This window comes from Thunnus albacares, chromosome 18 (genome assembly GCF_914725855.1).
Source record: "Thunnus albacares chromosome 18, fThuAlb1.1, whole genome shotgun sequence".
Taxonomy (NCBI): Eukaryota; Metazoa; Chordata; class Actinopteri; order Scombriformes; family Scombridae; genus Thunnus; species Thunnus albacares.
The window spans coordinates 27,407,126-27,427,424 of record NC_058123.1 but is presented as its reverse complement, the minus strand read 5'-3'; the positions used below and the strand labels follow the sequence as shown (position 1 = coordinate 27,427,424).

Here is a 20,299-nt window from a genome sequence, read left to right as displayed (position 1 = left end):
GTTTTTTTGTCTGTTTTTTTTGTTTGTTTTTTTGCTTTGTACTGTTTGTTGTTGTGCTGCTGTATGTTTTGATTGCGGGGGACTACGGATGCAAATTAGCTTCGAGCTTGCTCCGGTGCAGTGCATCTTTAATGTTTAAAACTGCACACTGTCCCAATCAATAAATCAAATCAAATCAATTTCCTCTCAAAGGACCTTGTGAATCACATTGCAGGGAAGCTCAGTCTCTGCACCACTGTGGAAGATATTACAGATGAGGAGATAAAGAAAGTTCTGCATCAGGTACCTTGACTCAAAGAGTGGATTTATTAAAAGGACACATGAAGATCATTTTAGTAATTCAGAATAAGGCTATACTCTAATCAACAGACCAGAAGTTTTATTATTTTTAAAAGGGTTAGAAAAAAAAAATATGATCCCAGTTTTCAGAGTGATGGGAAAGTATTTGATACATTTTTGGTTTTTCATGGACGAGGATGACGATTGTACAGCCACAAACCTGTTTAAGTAAATCAAGACCTTGGGGAAGTACTTTACTCTCGGCCTCCACTTTATACTTACTGAATGAGACAAAAAATACACTTTTTGTCTTTGGACATAAAATCTGGCAAGGAAATGACTCAAACTTTGAGAACATTTAAGGGTGTGTAGAGGAGAGGTGGTAAATTGTGAGGATGTGAGGAGCCCTTGGAAGGATTATTTTATGATAACTGCAGTTGCTTATACCATTTGGCCATCCATCACAAGATTTGTTTGTTTTTTTCATATTAAAAGGACGTCTGTTTTAACCAATCAGGGATAGTTTTTGGTTGGTTTTTCAATTTAAGTCTTTTTAACAGGTCTGGAAAGCAGAATTGGTGGAATCTCTGCAAAACAGCATCATGTTCCAAAGTGTTGGATGTTTCTGACATGTGAACACTTCAGAGGAGAAGCATACACTTGTGTAATGGAATACCTCAGACGGTGCATTACACACAGAAACCACAGTGTTATTTAAAGGTAATATTTCTAACGACTCATTCTCTGCCTTCAATCATCAAAAACATGTCATAATTTCATGTTTAACAACATATCAGATATTTGTCAGGCCCATGATTGGGCATAATTTGGTATTACTAATAACATGAATGCTTTGAAGCAGCCACAGACTTTGGTTTTGGCAACACCTTGACTTTCTTTGTGTTTTTTTTTTTCTTTGACATTACTCTCACATAAAGGCAACTGAGCAAATTGGTTGTTTTTTTTCAAAGCCCAGCAGCAATACTTGCATTTGTTTTAAAGCTCAGTGAAAAAAGAAGGTAGACTGTCGAAAGAGGAGGACTGAACATGTTCACAGAACATTTGGTTGACACACTTCTTGCATATTGCAAAGTGCAAGCAAGATTTCTAAAGAACCAATCTTAATGGCTATAGTGTCACTCTTCTACTGCCATTGCACTGTCATCAAAATTCATTTCACAATATGTTAAAGCAAAGATCCTGTCAGTAGGGACTTAAATACATTTTAGTAAAAGTGTTTATAGTTACATAAATGTGTAGCTTTTGCTTTCAGGTCTCAAAGAAGTTCATTTCTTCTTTGAGACCTGATAAACTGTTTGTTACATGATCATTGTTCCTAATTCAATTCAAATATTCAAAGATGGACTGCAGCAGCATTCCAGTGTGCTGGCCCCTGTCTTGTGCCACTGTGCTAAGAACCTGACTGCTGCAGACATGGAAAGCATGTTCAGACCAGACCTCAGTTCAGCGGCAGAAAGAAGGTATAATACTTGGATTTTGGGCAGATTATCTTCTCGACTGTGAAGGTCTGTCATGGCTTTTTTGTAAGGTATTTGTAAATAGGGTTAAGCTTTTATCGGTTTTCTCACACTGTGAAATAGGAGACAAATGCTTCATTTGATGTTTTTTTTAGATAATGCAGACTCTAAAACAATGCACAATGTTGACTTGCTTTTTGTTTCTGAAAAAGTGGCTAGCATCACTCCCCCCTGCTGGGAAAAAAAACACTACCACGCATCGAGTTTTTAACCAATTCACCATTCCCAAGCTACCACTCCTACATTCATACAGTGTCTTTAAACAAACATGGAGTTTGGGATGCAGAAGTCTCCAGGCTTTGGATGTTTTTAAATCTCAACTATGCTTAGTCTGGAATTTTTTTCTTACTCATGGCCTTATGTTAATATTTAACATTTCTTAGATGATCTAGGGTTTCTAGTTCATTTTTGCTTTGTTGTGTCAATCACTACATCTTTAAGTTCACTGACAGATTAGTGAAGTCATTGCTGTGGATTTGACAATAAATACAATGTTTGTACTTAATGCAACAACTTTTATAATCTGCAAGTTTTGTTGCCATACATAAAAAATGATTGTGTTCACCCCCCACATTGTCTGAAAATGGGCTTAAGTCGTTACTGATTATATCCATAAATGTATTCATGTAGATATTTTCAACCCTTGGCTTGAGAGGGTTGACTGATTAGCTGACATTTTTGTCCTGATCTTGGTTCCTGCTATTTACTCTTTTTTTTCTTCTTCTTTTTTTTTGCTGTTGGTTTGCTTTCATCACCTAAATGTGAGCATAATTTGGCTGCATACTTCATAAACGGTCTTATTCAAAATTTCAATTAACTTGTTTTGACCTGTTTATTTTTCTAACCACTCAGAATTAAACCAGTCTCAGGATTTATCAAGGTAGTCTGCTTCAAATGAACATACCTCTTTACACAAACATGGAGATTGGTGTACAGACGTCTCCAGGCTTTGGGTGCTTTTAAAACTTGGCTATGCTTTGTCTGGATTTAAAAAAAAAAAATGTATTGATGGTCTTACATTAATTTTTTTGTCGTATTTGTTGTGGCCTTGACTGCTTAGACCATGTTATTTGTTCTGTGATTGGTATATCTACCAAGTATGTTACAACAATAGTAATAAAAAAGTGTCACCTGTCACAGTGTATTTACTGACAAATATGATGGATTCTCAATTCTTGTCTAGGAGGATGCACAGCACTACATATGCTGGCTTTCTGTAATAAAACTGAAACAACCTTTTTGAGGGCAGAGGAACAATTAAATGTAGAGTCCCAGAATTCCGGTTGCCAAACCTGACATTGAAAAAAAAGCAAAAACACATTTGAGAACTTTGGGATAATGACCTTTAATTAACAGTGAAAACTCTTCATGCCATTTATAGGTCAGTTAACAGCCAAGATTTTAATAGCATTTCACAAAAAACAAGCACTTCCAGTCCACCAATCATCTGTCAGTTATGTATGGTCCTAAGGCCATTTCCATGCTAAATAAATGGAATTATTTTCTCTGTTAGTAAAGTCAGTGATACCAAGGAGCACGTGGAAGGGCCAGAAATAAGCTGTTTTCCATAATACCTGGCCCTTAAGAGAGGTCTGCAGTAATCCATATTTGTATATTAGTCCATATTTATAGCACAGCTATTTCCTTGAGAGTAATGTATAGGTCTGAAGCTGACTTTGAATTATATGGCTACTGTAATCCATTTTGTTCCACAGTATGTTGTAGTTAATCCTGAATGTCTGGATCACCACATGAATGAATAGTCTGCCTTGACTCAGGAAACGTATTTAGTTCCCTGTCTTCACTCCCTTGAACCAAGCCTGCACAGTGAGACAATCATATAATTCAACATGAAAAGAAAAATGTGTCCATAAAATTTTTAAAATGCAGTTTAAAATGTTCATTCTTAATTAGATCTGTTTGCTGGTTCATATACAGAAATGTGAAAGTAAATAAAGGCAGGGACAACTAGCCTATAAATTAAATTAAAGTCTATAATTTCCCTACACATGCAATAATCCAAATGGATTTCCCATAATGAGTGTGATGCAATCTATGCAATAATACAACACTTTGCATTTGTATAAGAATGTATATGGTCAATTCATTCTGAGTTAATATGGATTACCTGTGAGATAAGAGACAGAGTTTATTTGGAATCCCTCCAGAACATGAGAATGTCTGGAGAATCCTGTGTTTGCTCCAGAGGTCGGTTCATTCATCCAGGTCTTTCTGCACAATATTACTGAAGCACAATCTCAGTAAACACTGGTGTTCAAGGCTGCCACTTAAGTGTCCAGGGTCTCTCAGGTCTCATCAGGTCCATCCAAAACTGAGCCCTGGGAATACATTCAATGTAAAGTTGCTTATTTTACAAAAGACAAGAAAACTATCATGATTGAATAAGTTAAAACTAAGTACTGTAAAGTAAAAATAAAGTTAAATAACAAAGAAGTCAGTTTCATTATTTTATATTCATGTAATAAATATACAAATGTCAAGTAGATGGTAATCTGCATGAGAAATGAAGAAAAAAGAAAAAAATCAGTTATAATAATCATCCACTGATCAATTTGACCCAGACAGACGTGATCACTATAAGTGGTTTCCACTGTGTTTTTAATCCATAAAAAAGAAATGAACCTACCTTCCTTTCCCGACAAAGGACCACCATGACTCAGTATGCTGATCCCCTACTGATGAGCCATAATTGTGGCTTGATGAGCCTGCAGCATAGTAGTTGGTATGCTCATGGCGGAGGGTGCATTGTATTGCTGCCATTGTCCCATTTTCTGTTCCGAAGTCAGTTCTTAATTGTCATGGGGATTACACCAACGCACTTGACACAATTAATTAAATTGTGAGTGATGACAGATGGGTTGTTGTTAGTAGTCCCACAAACAAGCTGCATTATTCCTCTTGAAAAGCCATCTATACATCCTTAGAGAGCCAAGCCAGAGGGTTTCAGCTTATCGTAGCCATCTACATGCCATATGTAGTTTAGTCCCATGGATGATATGTACGTCTCATAAACCTCCGGCGTGTTCTAAAATCCGTCCCTTGTGGATTTCATTGTTTCAACAGTCTCATCACTATATCCAATAGCCAAACAGTTGGCTGGGCCTATGCAGCTCTTTCAGAATGGCACGTCTCAAATCAGCTAGTTGGGAATAGTTCTTTCTTCTGTACAACCCTGCTTCTTTTAAACGTGTCTTTAAACGAGTGCACATACTCATTGTGATATTGTGAAGGGTTGACAGCCTATCAAGTATCACCTCATATGTATGCCCTGCATTAAAATGATTGATAATCACAAATGTTGAATCATTGGTAGTGTTCATGTTTACATGTGAAAGCAGCAGGTAAACACAATCTGAAAATTATTTCGTATTTCAAATATGTCCCATCAGTGACAATCCTTTTCCAGTGGACGTTAATGTTGTGTTTTCTGCTTTTTGGTTTCTTTTTTGCTGATTATGTTGTTGTGTTTTCTCTATTGTGAATTTGATTTGCAATTTGTTGTGTTTTGTTATTTGCTGTTGTGTTTTTTGATTTCTCGTTGTGATTTGCACTTCAGAGCCACCATATCAGGGCAGGCCACCATAGCTCCCTGACTGACTACATACTATGAGGTCAGTGAAAAATGGTGTGTGTATGTGTGTGTGTGTGTGTGTGTGTATGTGTGTGTGTGTGTGTGTGATTTGGTTGAACTGACTGAACTAGAGGAAGCTCTCACTATACTGTGGGACACATGTTTGTACTTACTTGTGAGGACCCTCATTGACATAATCCACTCACTGACCTTAACCTAAACTTTATTCTTTAATTCTTTACTTTATTCCCTAAAACCAAGTCTAAACTCTTTCAAGTCAGGATGACACAAAATGCCCTCACCAAACACTTTTGAAAAAGGTCCTCCGCTTTTCCCTCTCTGTATATAATGTTTCCTAAAATGTCAGAATTTTACAGAATGTCACTGCTTTCTGAAAATGTTGTCACTGTCAGGCCCTCTACCTCTGCCTAGCTGGCAGGCTCTCTCCCCCTCCCTTTCCCTCTCACTCTCTCTCTCTCTCTGTGTTTGATCAGTCAGGTCACCAGCTGCCAGCCATCATCATCATCCTGCTCTGCTTCAAATACCTGGTACCAACTTCCACACTCTGCCAGATCGTAGACTTGGTCACCTTGTCAGTCATGGTCCAGCTCCTTGAATATTTTTACCTGTTGAAACTTTTTGTTAGTTCTTGTTTCTATCTGCCTGTGGCATTCCTGGCCTGACTCCTGCCCCTGACTCCCTCCTGATCTACCAGAGCCTGCTCTGGATCTCCTCAGTTCCCCCGAGCCATGTGGACTCCTCCTGCCCTGCTTTGTTCTGCCCATTCTCCTGCTCAGTCCCCTGCACCTGCCTCAGCCTCAGATCCATCTGCCAGCATCTGCCTCCCCCTTGCCACTAAGACTCTGCTGCTCCTTTTTATCTCAACATGAGGTTGTAATAAAACCAATAATCTGATTCCAATTCCTCGCCTCTGTCTCTGTGTTCTGCAACCTGGGGTTCTCTGTACTAGCCCGTAACAGTCACTTTCAATGGCCTTAGTTTTCTTAAATGTCCTGCCTTAGTAAAATGCCCCATACTCCTAAAAGGTCCACATGTTAAATAGTGTTGTTACTTTCCAAAAATGTCCTCACTTTCCAACAGCCTGCTGTGCTGGACTTTCTACTTTCTACTCAGTTTTGGTCTGAATGCCCTGAAGACAGATCTTCTCTCTGGTTTGGTCTTTTCATCATCAGATATCTTGGACTTTTTTTTTTTTTCCTTCAGTTTTTCTAAACTCAGGAAAGAGAAGAGAAAAAGGTTCCTCTAAATGCACAAAATGGGTGAAACACTAAGGACGGTCTCTTTTTGATTGGACTATTCTCTCCTTTTTCTGCTCTTCAGAGTTTACAAGTAGGACCTTGATTAATGGAGGAAGCAACAGAGACGAGTGTGCAGTGGTAACTGAGCTGAGCAGAACTAAGAAGTAAACATAAATGTCCTCTTTGAGACACAGCTCAGTAGATAATGAGGTAGAATGGGGGATGAGCTGGAGAGAACAGTATTGTCTGAGTCATGGTACTAACCTTAATGCAGGTGTAGCTGTTTCATCCTCAGAATCCCCATTTGGCAAATGTATCAGATGTGAAGTGGAGCAGGACAGGGTCCAAATAGTCCAGGCAACAACCAGAGATATATCTTTTAATAGCTATAAATGTACATGCTTACAAAGTTAGTGAGGGCAGTGTGATGACAGCCAGGTTATAGTCCAATATTCACTCTCTTTTAGCTCTGTTTTTGCTCTCTACCAACTCCTGAGGGAAATATCTGGCTCTTTAGATGCTAAATGCTCCACTATGTTCACCAGCTAGTCTACAGCTAACTGTGTCTCTTTGCCTTTTGGTGCTGAGCAGGTAGTATACAGTGGCTTTTTTGGTATGTAAACAGCTGTGATTAAGACGACAGTAAACTCTCAGCATAAAGAAGGTTCTGCATGTCAAAGCCAGGTATTCTATGTCCCTATAATATCTGTAGCTGTACACCAGTCATTATTAACATATATACACAATCCTCCACCTCAACTCTTACCGGAGTCTGCAGTCCTATCTGCTCATGTGACCATCCTTGGATGTACTTTGATGGTAGAATCCTCATTAAGGCCTCCATGGATTGCCGTCCCAGCCTGTAGTCAGCCATGAGGTCCTCCTGCCCATCAAAGTACATAGTAAAGACTGGCAAGTAGGGATTGAGGTGTGCATATATTGATGCACTATCAATCTACAAAACAAAGAAAACTGTTACTTACAATTTCATTTAGCAGACGGTTTTATCCAAAGCGATGTACATCTGAGAGCTGAGATACTTCTCACACTTCTTTTCTTCATGGAATCACAACATTTCTCTGAACCACCTGGTCCATTAAATGTGTTTTACAGACACTGCAGTCATACTCTCCTGTGTTGGGAATGTTATTGTTCTTGCTCTTGGAACATGTGCCATGTGGCAAGCACACAAGTTATCCTGCTATTGGACATTTCACAATTGTTCTGATCCTTGTGGAGCGTGCAAGTTTGGTCAAGTATTATCTGACACTTATACAAGCATGTTACCTGACATTCTTAATTAGCTTAATGAGTTGAAAGGACTCAGTTGGTTTACAGCTGATAGTTTATGAACACACCTAATTGGATTCAGCAGCTTATTTGCTGAATCACAGTGATTGAATTGAATGAATTTGCTCATCACAGTGACGGAGTAAATGACATATCAAGCCTAAAGACCTTTTTTTCATTGCCATTACTGAGCAGATATCAGTGTGGCACAATATGACAAATGACTCAATGAAAACATAAATTATAAAGTGATTGTGTCTAAACAGATTCATGAAGGGAGTGGAGGTGTGGTGGCTACTGTTTGTGTCAGTGTGAATATGACGGTAACAAAAGATGTTGGCTATGCCGCTGTCATCAGAAATGGACGCCGCTTCACATCACACCTAAGAGGAAAAGACGTCTCATTTCTCTAAAAACATATTTCCTTTTTTCCTCTCTCCTTGCATCTTTTCCTTGTGTCTCTCCTTGCATCTTCAGTGAAAGAGACTAAGCCGTAAGCAAAAGTGAGAGAAACATGAATTCCATTAAGAATTAAGATGTACCAATAGTATTTACTGGCCTCAACTCAGAGGACCATGTAGGAGATTGTGGGACTGATTGCACTGGTTTCCAGGTGAGGATAAACACTACTGGTTGTGTTGTCAGACATAAGGAGCACAGGAAATGGATAGATCAGATTGACAGTTTTATTGAAAGGTTTGAATATTGATGATGATGATGATGACCATTGATCAGTGGTTCTCAAACTTTTTCACATCAAGGACCCCTAAACTGACCATGGACCCCTATGTCATTTAGTCAAAGGGTCCCCCATCTGATAAGATTTTTGCTTTTCAATGTTTTATTACAGAAAGTGTATGAAACCCATGACCACAATAGTAATACATTCTGTCATTGTGTTACTTATAGATGGAATTATAGTGAAAATAAATTATTCCCAATTTTTCTGGGGCTCCCCTGGAACCCCTTCAGGAACCCATGGGGGTCCCTGGACCTCACTTTGAGAGTCACCGCCATAGATGACAGGTTGTATCTGAATAAAAAGAGAGCATAAAGCCATGTGGGTTATTAACAAAGCATTCAAATGAATATGTATGGCTGTGATTGACTGGTACTGTATATATCACTGGATATAATAGCCATATAAGCAACGGCTATATGTAAAGCTGTGTACTTCTGCTGCTGGTCAGGCAAAAGGGCCAACACCGGATCTTCATTTCCTTTTTATCAGATGTCCTCAATCATCTGATTACACACCCATCCTCCCTCCTTCACCTGCAAGTTGAGATGAACCCTTTCTTATTCTCACAACACTGGAGGAATTTGTGTCTATTTGAGGATGAGATGTCTTGTACCGTGTAGCTCAGGAGTCACTCGATCTGAGCTTCTGATGAAAAAAGGAGTGGTTTATACTGTGAAAGAGAAGGAGTGTTCACGGGTGTACACACTGTATGTACAGGAGTAATGTGTATTTTTGGTGGTTTGCTTGTCTCCTCTCTTCTTCCTATGTGTGTGTTACAATGCAAATTAATCCACAAAAATGCAAAAGTACTGTACATGTGCAAATGTCAAAACTTACAAAACTACATAATTAGTAGTAAGTAAACAGATTTATGTCCCCACAACATGAGGAATACCTGGTCCAACCACACACACAAATCACCACAGGCTTCTGATCAAGTCAACCTTTACAGTTTGTTCCCAAGGACAAACAATTTGTCAGGCTGTGTGTGTGTGTGTGTGTGTGTGTGTGTGTGTGTGTGTGTGTGGCCAATACATTTGGCTCAGATCTGCTTATTTGTGTGGTTGTTCAGTCATTTACATATTTATTTGCATGTCATTATTTATGTTTTAATTTGAGTAATAATTGTTTATTTTTTACTTTGATCATTTTTTAGTTTTATACATCACCTTTTTATTCCTTTATCTGCATTCTGTTTCCCTCTCCTACATTTGTTTTCTGAGGAAGGGGAGTACAAGACAAGGAAAGGAAGAAAAGTGAAAGACAAGAGAAAGGAAGAAGGTAATTAAGAGATGAAATGGAATAATTAATATCCAAAGAAAGATATAAATTCAGTTTTCTATGATTTTAATTATAGTCTTTGTTGTTTCGATATACATAGGGGATTGTTCTTTGAGTTCACTCATTCTTCTTTCCTTTCCTCATCCATCCTTGTTTCCTCCCATCTTCTCTGTCACCTTCCCTCCTTCATCTGTCTTCTCTCCCTCCCCCCTTACTCTCCTCCCCTTAATCTATCTTTTTGACCACTCATCCGTTCTCTCCCTCTATCCCTCCCCCACTGTCTGTGCAGAGACCAGTCTCCACAAAGTGTCTCAATGCTGTTTACAGAATACAATGAAAACAAGAGAAGTGCTACCACACACTGAAAATAATGGTAATTACAACCATCAAAGTGCAGACAGAAGATTACAGCACACACAGGTGTTGATTGGTAGGTTATACATTGTATGACAGAGAGAACAGGTGAATTTTATAGTAAAAGTATATTGAAAAATATATTAAAATTTCAAAACATCAAACAACAAACCATTCTCAAATGCCTACAACTACCCAATAACGGAACAGACTTGGCAGAAATGGAATATAATATTCATAAGTATGTTTTAATTAGTGTATAATCACCTGAAAATAAGAATCGTTGTGTTTTCGTTACCTTAGAATGAGCCTTTATATCAACATAGGGAGCAGGTCCTCTTCCATGGAGCCTGCCATGTTGCACCGCCATGTTTCTACAGTAGCCTAGAACAGACAAACCAAACATTGGCTCTAGAGAGGGCCACCATAGGTTCTCCTACATGCTTGGAAGGGGGGGGTATTCAGTTTGTTGCAATCTACAACCTCACTGCTAGATGCCACTAAATCCTACACACCATACCTTTTAAATCAATAATATATTAACTTATCAATAATTACAAAAGGAAAAGTGAAAAGGTAAGTACACATTAGTTTGTCCAGTTTTAAATTAAGACTTGTGCTGTTACCTTCTCCAGCCAGTGTTACTGAGACGGTGGTTTTTCTATCTGAAAAGAGTCAACTGATGAGGAAGCAGTGAAGAGAAGGCCACAGCTTCATCTTTGTTAGCTGTGATCTTATAAATCCTCTGGAACCACCTCGAATATATCCGTCAAAGGGAAGGGATCAATAACTGTGCCGACATACATTTGAGAGAGTGTTGAAAACCCCCATCAAGATATCCTCCAACCTCTGACATGTTCACATCATAGTGGCTGTGAGTGTCTGGATCATGTCTGCATCTTAGGTGTCTTTCACGCATGTAGTGGTTCATTTTGCCTGGAACAACATGATACATTGTTGCCTTTTAGTTCTGGTTCATTTCTTGTTCACACTGATTTATTATACAACTGTAAACATGAAATCATGTCGACTGACGGGTAACTCCCTGCACTTGTGGTGACATTGTTGCCAAATGATAAAATATATTTACATGCTTGAGAGTTTGATTGAATCAAACCAACTAGGTTAGGCGTGAAAGGGCATTTTCACACCTATTTAGTCCAGTTGAATTGGACTCTGGTTTGTTTTTCCCCTTTTTTATGATTTGTTTGGGCAGATCTGAACACAGCAATTATACTCAGGTGTTGACCAGAACAACCACACCAAGACCCTTTAGAGGAAGTAGTCTTGGTCTGGTCACAAGCAAATTCTGGAGTGGTTTGTTTGTGGTGGGAATGTGAGCCAACATCAATCTGACCCAAGCTAAATGGCTCCCTAAGCCAGGTATGCTTTGTGTAAAGGGTTAAAAATGTTGTGTATACCAGATATAAATATGCAGAGTGTAAAGGGTTAAAGATGTATATACAGGAATTAAAAAAGATAGAAAGTCACTGGGACTATGGTACAGTTCATTGCAAAAATAATAAGTTAAATGTGAATATGAAATGAAATAGAGATGTTTAGCTAAACACTGTGATGCTAGGCTAGCGGACCTGTTGCTAATGAGTAAGGTAGAATACACAGTACAATAGAAATGCTAATGAGACATGTAAAAGGGTTTTGTTTTGGCTTGTTAATCGATGTGAAGATACATAAAGTGCTAGAGCATGTATCCACAGTCTGTTAAACTGTTTCCCTGTATATGTGTGGTTGTTTCTGACTTTAAAGGAGGTGTAAATACAGTAATTTGTGAATGTTTGACAATGGAGTAGGAGTAATATAAGGTGTAAATTTAATAGTTACTCACTGTGAGGTTGTATATTATTGTTTTATGTGCAATGTGATGAAAGTGTTGAACTTGGGAAGATGTTAGTTGCAGTGACCAAATGCGAACAAATAGGGTTTTTTTTTCTACTGGTTAATATGTAATTTAAGTGCAACTGAAGAACAGGAACACTTATGGACATTCATTTTGGTTATTTCACAGTGCTTCAGTTTTCAATGCCATGGTTACTAATGTATTTTTTGAAGATATTGTGGATATCTCTTGTATTTGAGGATACAGTAACTTGCCCGATGCTACAATGAGCATTTAGTTGATCACCTCAGGGAGTCAAGTGTTAAGTATTCTTATGTTGAAGAAGCAAAATAAATCCTTCAGTGGAGCTGAACACAAGCTAAAGTTTTCTGCCTCTTTGTTTTTACATAAAGCTGCAGGGTGTATGAACACACCCACCCACCAGGCCAGGGGGGCAACATTTGCACGCTGGGATGCATATGAGCTAAATCCACAGTTGCTAGCAGCTATCTGGAGAATTAAACAAGGTCTGGACTGGTGGACCTGGACTAACAATGAAGCAGGGGTGGAGCTAGACTCTCAGCCAAAGGGGTTAAACGTTCTTAATGGGCCCTTCTGATGAAGTTCAAGTAGCAAGTAGTAAAGCAAAGTAGTAAAGTACAGTTTAAAATTCACAACTGCAAAATAGCTGATATATTCTATCCTATCCATAAACACAAATTGATTGAGCCGAGCAAGCCTGTCTAATAAAACATACAGTTAAGCCCCTTTGACAGACAAGCTTCTTCTGAAGAACAAAAAAGAAAACCAGTTGCCAGTCGCGCTCAAATGTTTCAGCACTGAGGACACCACACGGCGCTCTACATGCATCGATTGACAAACTGTTCAGCACCACCACCAATAGACAGCACCAGGCCAGGTGCACTGTCTCAGTACCATGTCTTTTTTACACAGGAATAAGATAAACAAACATAAAATAAACACAGCGGTCTACAACACCACAGGCAGTGACAGACAGGTGCTGAAATGTGGTAAGCATGGAGTTAAACAACAGATTAATTTAACATTGTGACTGATTTCTTCATAACCAAAACTGAGGTGAATTTGTGTATTCCACCATCCTCCATAGAACATCTATCCGAACAAGTTAATGGACATTGTACATATCACAGTCCCTTTTTAAAACTTCATCCTCCTCTCATTCATGGTGGCAAACCTGCCAACCACTTTGTGGTGAATGAAACTTGCAAGATAGTGTTTCAGCTATTTGCTATTTGCATTCGTGCATGGATGACGCCAGACTATCCAACCTGACTTTGCTGTGTGTTGAGCAGGACATAACCATTGACGACAAACATAAAAACAGGAATATCTCATATTTTGGCTGACGTTTTCAGGGAAGTTAGTCATAAACTTTGAATCGCAGCTTCTGCAGTCTTCACTTCCTGTGGAGTCATTGAGTGCAAATACAGACAGCGCTACTCTGCCATTGCAACCCACATTGTGGTCGGAGGGGGTGTTAAATCGGTAGTAATAAGAACTACCATAGACAATTAATAGAAAAAGAGAGAGACTTAAGTTCTAATATTCCTACTGCGCTGCCCAGTTGGGTTGCATGCTACGTCCCCAGCGGGGTCCCTGCTGAGCATGGGCCCTGGGGCGGATGCCCCCTCTGCCCCTGCTGTTGCTCTGCTTATGCAATGAAGTCTTCTTAATATTTGCATAGATGGGACCTTCTTTAGGACCTTCTTCCTGAGCTTACATTCTTGCTCCTGCCCCAGACACATCTGACCAATGAAGAGAGTTAACATTCTCACGTGGCTTTTTTGGCTGCATTTGTGTAGCCCCCAGCCAATAACAGCACGCTGGGTGTGAGGTCAAGACTAGCCGTCTCTCTCCTCTGCTCCTCTCTGCACTCTGTGTCATGGATGTAGGTCTGTGTGTCTGCTTGAACGAGGGCAGGGCTGAGCTACACATACACAGAGCAGAGCAGAGCAGACAGTATGAAGCATTCACGCAAAATCCAGCCATACGGCACCTTCCCACAGGGTTATGCGGAGTCTATGGTACTTCTGCAGAGAGAAACTAATGCAACACAGTCCAGCAGCTAAACAGCTGATTATTTGTTTAATACCTCCCTCATCACAGTGAATCAATGCATTTCTTTTCTCAACTGCAGCCTTCACTTATTTTGCTCAGCTCTCTATAATCATGGTACAAGTGGCCTTGAAATGAGTTCTGTAGGTCCATTTTCGTTGAATGTTTTCATCAGGACTCTCAGAGCATCTCATCATCTTAAGAGGATGATTTAGAGAAAAACACACATATGTGAAGAGAGACGAGCAGTTTCATTTATCTGCTCTTCAGTAAAACAGGAGTGATGTAATTAATGATGAAGATGGAGAAGAGATTGAGTATTTTGTAACACGTGTGCCTGTGTTTTCTTTGTTCTGGCTGCCTGCAAGTCCTGGAAAAGTCTTAGAATATCTGGAATTGTATATACTTAAATTCAACATTTTTTATCAACCCCCATCTTCTCTCATCTGGATTTGGATCAGAATCTGGCAGACGGACAGTCAGAGGACACTGTTTAAAATAGATTTAAGAGGGAAATCTGAGACTATAAAAGTGAGGGGATTAAAAGTAGGATTTTGAAAAGTGAGGGGGACATTTCCCCATTCCTAGTTTTTGTTTTGGTAATAGTGAGTTTGTAGGTGACTAATTAGGCCTATTTTGGCGTGAAAGCTTCTCCCAGAATCATGACAGATAGAAACATTGTCACTGTTGATAATATGAAATGTACCTCCGAGTCTTAGTGTGAATTCCCTCTAGGATGGATTTTAAGCTGTTATCTTTCTAAAGTCTGAGTTTGTTCTGAACTTTTTCATGTAAGACTTTTGGATTTCATGGTTTTAAATTCAAAGCTTCCAACAGAGGTGTTTGCCTCTCACTGACTGTTGGCTGCTTCTGTGATTGGGGGGGGGGTTGATGCTGTGTGTGTGTGTGTGTGTGTGTGTGTGTGTGTGTGCAGACTGCAGATTGATCACTCCTGTCATAGCAGGATTGCTGCAGAGTGCTGAACACAGGCTGCTAATTGATAGAGCTCCTCTGGGCCTCGTTCACTCCGACAGCAGTGAGAGGAGACAGAAAAACTCTCCAGGTTCAAAAGAACGAAAGCAACAAAGAGAGCCCAGTAAAAACTAATCTGCATGGACAGATAATATGTCATCACCATGGGTACCATCATCATCATTATCATCATCATCATCATCATCATCATCATCAAAATCACTTCAGGTAAATGTTGTTGCTGCAGAAAGAGGGGTTTCACTGTCAGTAGAAATGTCAGTTTTGTTGGTAGAAACATCATTTCATGGCTGCATATGGACCTCGCTGTGTGTGGAAAAATCTTCAATGTACAAACTTCACTGCTGTAAGAGGAAATGTCATGACTATGATTAACATAACCACTGTTGACTGTTGGCAATATATATATAATCAATGTTATTATTAGTACATGTACTGTCCCTGGATAGAAGCATCAGTGGGAGTAGAAACAGCATCACTGTGGGTAAAACTGTAAAGACCAAAATAATTATCACTAGTTCATGGAGACATTCATTGCGTGGTTGAAAACCTTAAACATTTCACCACATTGCCATTGCTAAACAAAATGTTTAGTGGTAGAAACAGTTTCCATTAGTAGAAACATTGTGTCGGTTGATGGAAACACTGTTGCTGTTGATAGAAACACTGTCCCTGTTCATAGAACATAGTCCCTATTGACTGAAACGTTATTGCTTGTAGAAACATTGTGGCTGTTGGTAGACGCTGTTGTTGGAAGCATTGTTGTTGATCGTAAAAAGGCCAGTGCTATAGTGAAAATGTAATCATTGTGAGTGAAAATGTAATTTGCGTTTGTAGAAACATCACTGCCATTTGACAAAAAAAAAAAAAATCCACTTGACAAATTCCACCTTCTAGATCTCTTCCAGAGCTTTCACTCACATGTTGTGGCCCTCAACAGTAAATGAGTATAAGCAATGTTGCTGTTGATAGAAACATTGTTGCCATTGGTATCAGCATTGCTGCTGTTTGTAATTTTGCTGATGCACATTGTTTCTCTTTGCTGGAAACATTCATGTTTGGGGTAGAACTGGAGGAACTGTGGTTTCCTGGACTAGAAACAGGATCAGGAGAAAAGCAATCACAATTGGTAAAGTTGGCAGATATACAATTGCTAAATGGATACACCAACAGCTTGACTAAAAACATTGTCTCTGTTGATTCTACATTGACCTCATTGTGATCTTATATAAAGAATATTTTCAAAATTCTTATGTAGGTAACTTTTACAACAACCAGAAAAATTTTTGTCTGATGCTCTAGAAATGTTATTTCAAGACCTTGATGACGGTCTCCTTATTTGCTGTTAATATGTCCTCCATCTGAAAGAATGGATGTACGACACGTTTAGATCCATGTTGGTAAATACTGAAAATGACTTATGCTGAACTGTAGAGCTTTAACTCTCCTCAACATCTTTTTCCCTTCCTCCCACCTCATTCTCACCCTGTTTTCCCCCACCTCTCTACCATTTTCTGAGTCAATACTTCACATCTCTTTCAGTCTGTTCAATATTTCATGAGCGGATGATTTGACAAATGCTGATGAAGCACAGCACCCGATTTCCTCGTCCGCACCTCCCCTTCAGCATCCTCAACCCCCTCGATTCATGACTGGGGACCAATGAGGTCGTCTGACCTGTCACTCCATGGCAACTGTCATTAACGAGGGCTATGTCAGCTGAGCTGTGATACAAGATGGCCACTCAGCTGTAAACCAGACATCAACCTTCAGGCTCACTTTTCTGTTCCTGCTCTGATCTTATTAATCTGGACACATAAAAACAATCAGCCAGCGGGACTGAAATGACAGGAAATAAATAATCATCACTTACATGCTCACAAGTAACAAGTCAGATTTAACCCCACTAAAGTCTAGTATAACTCCACTGCAGTTGGATGATCCAGGGGCTTGGGTTTAACCCTACTAGAGTCTTCTTTAACTCCATTAGTCTGATTTAACCCCACTTGTCTGGTTTTAAACCCAGTAGAGTCTGGTTCAGTCTTATTATTTCCATTGGTATAACCCCAGTGGAGTCTAGTTTAATTCAAATTTAGTCTGGTCCAACCCAGTTATACTCTAGTTAACCCCCAGTAGAGTCTAGTTTAACTTCAGTAGAGTCTGGTTTAACCCCACAAAATGCTGCTTATGATTCCAGTGGAGGCTGGAGTCTAGTTTAACCCCACAAGAGTTTGATTTAACCCCATAAATCTGGTGTAATCCCAGAAAAGTCTTTTATAACCCAAGTGGATTCTATTTTAGAGTCTGATTTAATACCAGTGGAGACTGGTTAAGATTGTGGTTTAACCTTAGTAGAGTCTAGGTTATCCCCTGTAGAGTCTATGATAACACAACTACGGTGTGGTTTAATCCCCATGGTGTCTGGTTTCACTTGCAGCTTGGAAAATGGGTTAAAAAGCTTTTTCATCATTCAGGAGATGGAATATTTCTTTATCCAGATGGTTAGAAGAGTCTTGAAATACCTTCAAAACAGCAGAGGATGTTGTTCACACTAAATAAAAATGGTGCTCAAGAGCATTAAAAGTGGTTCTTGTCTGGCTTGTGGCTTGTAATCGCAGGGGAACTGCTTTTGTTGCCATATAGTACCTATCTTTAAAGGTGCAGCCACCCTAAAGAACTGCTGAAAAACCACCATTTTTTTGTGTGTACCTTCTGGGTTTTTAAAGCTGATCAGGGATTTATCCTTCAGAGAAACAAAAGCTTAGTTCTGTGATTTGAGTGTGATGAGAATACATGAGAAGCACAAATATATATATATATATATATATATATATATATATATATATATATATATATATATATATATACATATATATATATTAGGGCTTATATACTGGCGACTGTGGTTCAGGAGGTAGAGCAGTTTGTCTGCTTGTCCACATGTCGAAGTGTCCTGAACCCCAAATTGCTTTCAAAGGCTGTGTCATTGGTGAATGTGTGTGTGAATTATTAGAAGTCCTCCTGATGAGCAGGTTGTCACCTTGCATGGCAGCCTCTGCCATCAGTGTATGAATGTGTACGTGAATGAATGTAGCATGTAGTGTTAAGAGCTTTGAGTGGTTGGAAGACTAGAAGGGCTCTATATAAATGCAGTCCATTTACAATTTACTATATATGCTACTACATGCTGCCACCAGTGCTTCCTTTACAAAGAACAATTAAAATACGATGTTTGCTCTTATAGGGAAATAAAAGAGGAACAACGTAGTATTTACATATGTTTACGAAAATGGAAAAAGAAATTAGATGTTGTCCCTTTATGTGAGGAGAAATGGTATGTTTGGCTCAATGTCTGATGACAGGTTGTGGTAATTTTCTGCAGAGTCCATACAGTAAATGTCAGAGCGAGGCTCTGTATTGAGTGGACGAGGTAATGAGCTTCTGGCCTTTGTATCGATCAGCTTCTTAACAGGTTTGATGGTCAAACAGTCCAGCAGCATCACAGTTTCCCCATTCTGCTGTCCAGGTCCTGAGAGGCTCCGCCTTCTGTCTGCTCCTCATGTTTTCAGATCGACACCCCCCTTTACCCTCCACCCCCTGTCTTGACCTTTGCCAAATCCTTAATGAACCCTTTCTCTCTGACCTGTTTCTAGTGATTCACTGCTGTATTCTGCCCACTAAAGCAGAAACATGATGACACTAACGAACCTCTGAAGATGACAGTCTGTCCGTTCAGATATCTCAACAACTGTCAGACAGATTGTCACAACATTCACGATGGATATTCATGATCTCCAGAGGATGAATTCTACTGATTTTGGTGAATCCTTGAACTTTCCTCCAGTGCAACCTTCAGGAATATTTTCCAGTTACTGTCAATCTTGTGTGAGCTCATAACTGGGTGTTGCTGCTGTGTGTGTTAAAAAGTTAAACTCTGTGAGAAACTTAACATTTTGTGTTTCAGCCTGTTAAGCAGTGGACTTAATGAGGGACCTTCTACATTTCACTTCCATATTTTTCGACAGCATACGGGCCATTCAACTTCACAACCTAATTGTCCCAAACAGGAGGATTTTCTCTGCAAGGAATTTAACACAGTAACATAAATACAGTAAACCAAAGAGATTCTGTTCTGAGGAAGGGGAATTAATTGGGAGGTTTCATATTTCAATATTGTTGTTGTTTGTAGTTGTAATTTCACCACAGTCTCTCTGAAGACATGATATTGTTTATATTCCAAATAACAAAGGAGAACACAGAAATATGTGAAATATTAAATAAACCAGTGGACAACACAACAAACTGAAACACAAAAAAGAGAAGAAAAGCAGTTGTTTTCTGCACCTGTGATGATAAAACCAGGAATCACAGATGTTTTTACATCTGTCACTGTCAGACTGATCCATACTAATTTACCCACAGATGAAAAAATAAAGATGATGCTATTAGCTCAGGGACTGCAGATGGAAATTAGCTAACAGCTAAATCTGACATAAATCATCTCTTCTCAGTTTGAGATTAATGTTTTTTGTGCATGGTCCTCGTTTAATAAAGACTAATTAGAGTAATAACTGATCCACTAGGTAACTGATGACCTGTGGGTTATTAGTTAGGAGGCTTCTATCACAGATGGCTGGGTGAATTATTACATTTAAGTGTAAGTTAATGCAGTTTGGAACAATCTTCTCTTCTTCTTTGTCAGCCAAGCTTTGTTGCAAGCTTTTTCTGATTATGAGGGATATAGATCTGTATAAAGGCCTTGTGGCTCTCTCATGGCCTGTAGATTTGTGTGTTTGTATCTCCCATCTAGGTCCTGATAAGTGGAGTATGTGATGGTGAAAGTGAATGTACCTGCCCAGTCCAGTCAGAATGTAGCTTCACTCCTTCACTGGTTCACACATCCACTGACAGACACCACTGACTTCACTCACTAACCATTATGCAGATTTAGGTAGTATACTTTGCTGGTATTCGGTTCTTCATACAACCCAGGATTCCCATTCTTTGTAGAGCCAGCTCATCTGTTCCATTGAGTGCAGA

The 20,299-nt window shown here is 39.2% G+C and overlaps 2 long non-coding RNA genes across 2 annotated transcripts; one reads left to right on the top strand and one right to left on the bottom strand.

The window, feature by feature from the left end:
• Positions 1-1,656: 1,656 nt before the first annotated feature.
• LOC122968655 lies at positions 1,657-5,319 on the bottom strand. The gene is made up of 3 exons (XR_006398860.1): positions 4,465-5,319; positions 3,946-4,156; positions 1,657-3,637 (listed from the first exon to the last, which is right to left on the bottom strand). It is a non-coding gene; the product is annotated as an uncharacterized LOC122968655 (long non-coding RNA).
• Positions 5,320-5,321: 2 nt separating this feature from the next.
• Positions 5,322-6,330, top strand: LOC122968656. Its single transcript, XR_006398861.1, has 2 exons — positions 5,322-5,473; positions 5,904-6,330. It is a non-coding gene; the product is annotated as an uncharacterized LOC122968656 (long non-coding RNA).
• Positions 6,331-20,299: the final 13,969 nt, after the last annotated feature.